The sequence below is a fragment of the Amphimedon queenslandica genome, unplaced genomic scaffold (genome assembly GCF_000090795.2).
Source record: "Amphimedon queenslandica unplaced genomic scaffold, v1.1 AMPQUscaffold_8710_Cont19350, whole genome shotgun sequence".
NCBI lineage: Eukaryota > Metazoa > Porifera > Demospongiae > Haplosclerida > Niphatidae > Amphimedon > Amphimedon queenslandica.
In genome coordinates, this window is record NW_003551017.1 from 1 (window position 1) to 2,740 (window position 2,740).

At 34.2% G+C, this 2,740-nt stretch overlaps 1 long non-coding RNA gene across 1 annotated transcript; it reads left to right on the forward strand.

Annotated features, from left to right (window-relative positions):
* The first annotated feature begins 1,460 nt into the window (after positions 1–1,460).
* LOC109591207 (uncharacterized) lies at positions 1,461–2,113 on the forward strand. Its single transcript, XR_002189709.1, has 3 exons — positions 1,461–1,493; positions 1,954–2,038; positions 2,096–2,113. It is a non-coding gene; the product is annotated as an uncharacterized LOC109591207 (long non-coding RNA).
* Positions 2,114–2,740: the final 627 nt, after the last annotated feature.

The window sequence follows — 2,740 nt, forward strand, 5'->3', positions numbered from 1 at the left end:
TGAATACAAAATAACTAACAATAATTATAGTAATAAAAACGCAAATAATGAATTACATTAATTAAATTTTTTTCAGTTTCTAATAAAAAAAGAATTGAAGATGCTTTAAATGTTCCAGTAACACTTCCAAATGCTAAATCTATAGCAACCTCTGATACCTCTATTACTGCTGTTAGCCTGTTACCATTGTTACCTCTGTTACCACTGTTACCTCTGTGGTAAAGAATCAAAATGATAATGAATACAAAATAAATAACAATAATTATAGCAATAAAAACACAAATAATGAATTACATTAATTAAATTTTTTCCAGTTTCTAATAAAAAAGAATTGAAGAAGCTTTAAATGTTCCAGTAACATTTCCAAATACTAAATCTATAGCAACCTCTGATACTTCTATTACTGCTGTTAGCCTGTTACCACTGTTACCTCTGTTACCACTGTTACCTCGGTTACCTCTGTTACCACTGTTACAGTACTTCTGTTATCACAGTTACCTCAGATACCTCTGTTACCATTGTTACTACTGTTACTACTGTTACCTCTGTTACCACTGTTACCCCTGTTACCACTGTTACCCCTGTTACCTTTGTTACCTCTGTAACCACTGTTACCTCTGTTACCATTGTTACCTCTGTTACCATTGTTACCACTGCCTGTTACTGCTGTTACCATTCGCAATATTACTTATGTTACCACTTACAGGTCAATTGTTATCCCTATAACCCCAATCAGGCCTGTAACCATGGAGACACTGGTCGGCTGTTCCTAACCCTTCAAGCTCCAAAAATGGCAGTCCCAATGCTATTATAAGTTACATGGCCAGAGGAATAGCAAATTGTCAGCAAATACAGTTTATCTCGGGAGTCTTGATGGTCTTAATATTATTAATGGGAAGCTGTACCACACACATGCATGTTACTACGTAACTTCCGTTACTGGTAACAGCAGGCAGTAATACACTCCTTAAGCTCCTATATCTTGCCACATATGATTGACATGAACCTGTATCAGCACTATGCCATATCTGTTGAGGAACCCTGACTGTAAGTATTATTGGCAATGTTATATTGATTTATAATAAACAATTCTTCTCTTTCGCAATGCATGTATGTATTTCCAATATTTCTGTCTTCTCATGTTTGTGTTCCTTGACTCCTATCCTTGTGCATCTTTCTCTCCTTTGCCTTTCTCTCCTCCTCTTACACACGTATGCACATGTCTAACTTTTATTATTATTATTATTTTATAGTACATTGGTATATCACTGACATTGTCATTTGCTGCAATGTGGGAACAGAATGTACATATAATACTAAAGAAACTATAAGAGTAAGACACAATGCATGAAATAGTGCTCTTGTGTATAGCGCTTGTACTGAGAGTGAGAGGGAGCATAGTATCTTATTGAATCCATATACATTTGATTATTTAGGATATGTCCAACGAAGTAACATTTATGCTGTGTTGCATTGGCTGAAGCATAATGATGGTAAGTGATATATAATGTACATGTATTTAAGTTAATGGATTCCTTGGTAATTGTAATGGTAGTTGTCACAGGCCTACATGTATAACACTGACTCACTAATTCAGTAAAGGCACAGGTACATATCCATGTGCATGAATGCCTTTGCCACTATGTCTCAAATAAACAAATTATCACAGCCATTACCATTACTGACAATCATTACTTTTGTAATACAGTCAAACTTGTCAATTCCGAACACCTTGGGACCCAATAAAACTGTACTCGTTATAGGTATGTCCTTATTTCAGAGGTTCATTAATACACATTACTATTGCATTGAGACTGATACTACCTGTCCTCATTATAGAGGTATCCTTATTTTAGGCTGTCCACAATAGCAGGTTATACTTTAAATTTGAATTATCATTACAATTTATTGCTATGCACTTATCTTTCTTTCTACCCTTTTTCTTTCTTTTAGTGCCTCAATCTTGCAATGTACCTCTATCTTGCATTGGACCAAGGTACTACTGATGTCATCACATAATGAGTCTTGCATAATTCAAGTAAGCTCCAGTACATAATTTTTATTTCCCTTGTCATGTTTCTTTCAGTGGTTTTAGGACAAAGGTGTCAAGACAGCAGTAAGACTAAAAACTTATCTATTAAATTATTTTGTTTTCTATAATTATTGTTTGAATGAAATATTTGGCAATGTCCAGCAATGACCTTCAGTAAGCAACACGCAGCATAAAAGTGCAAATGAATTATTGCTGTACCATGCATTGTGAGTTGTATTCTTTTATTTTATTTCTTTGATTTAAATTGCCAAGAAATATTTTTAAATATAATTATTTGTTACTACTATATATGCAGCAAAGGCATGCAGTATGAAGCTGTTCATGAGGCAAGGTCCTTTCACTTGATCCACTCCAAAAATCAGAGATGTAGCAATACATAAGTTGCATAATGATCAATGATTTTTTCAAGTACATTAGCAGTGCAATTCTGACTGTTGTTTGGTATCAGCAGGTAGGCATGCATGATTACTTGTCTTGAAAAATAAAAGCACTAATATTGAATGAACAAGTACAGAGATAATCAGCTAAACATACTTTCTGCATGTTTATTGAGGGGGTAGTGCTGAAGGTTTTTAGCTGAAAACTCCGAGGCTTTATAACAAGTCCCATGAACTTCTTATTACAATAATTAGCTAGTGCTACAGCAAGGTTAAAAGTTTGTTGGAACCAAATTTCATATTTTGACTT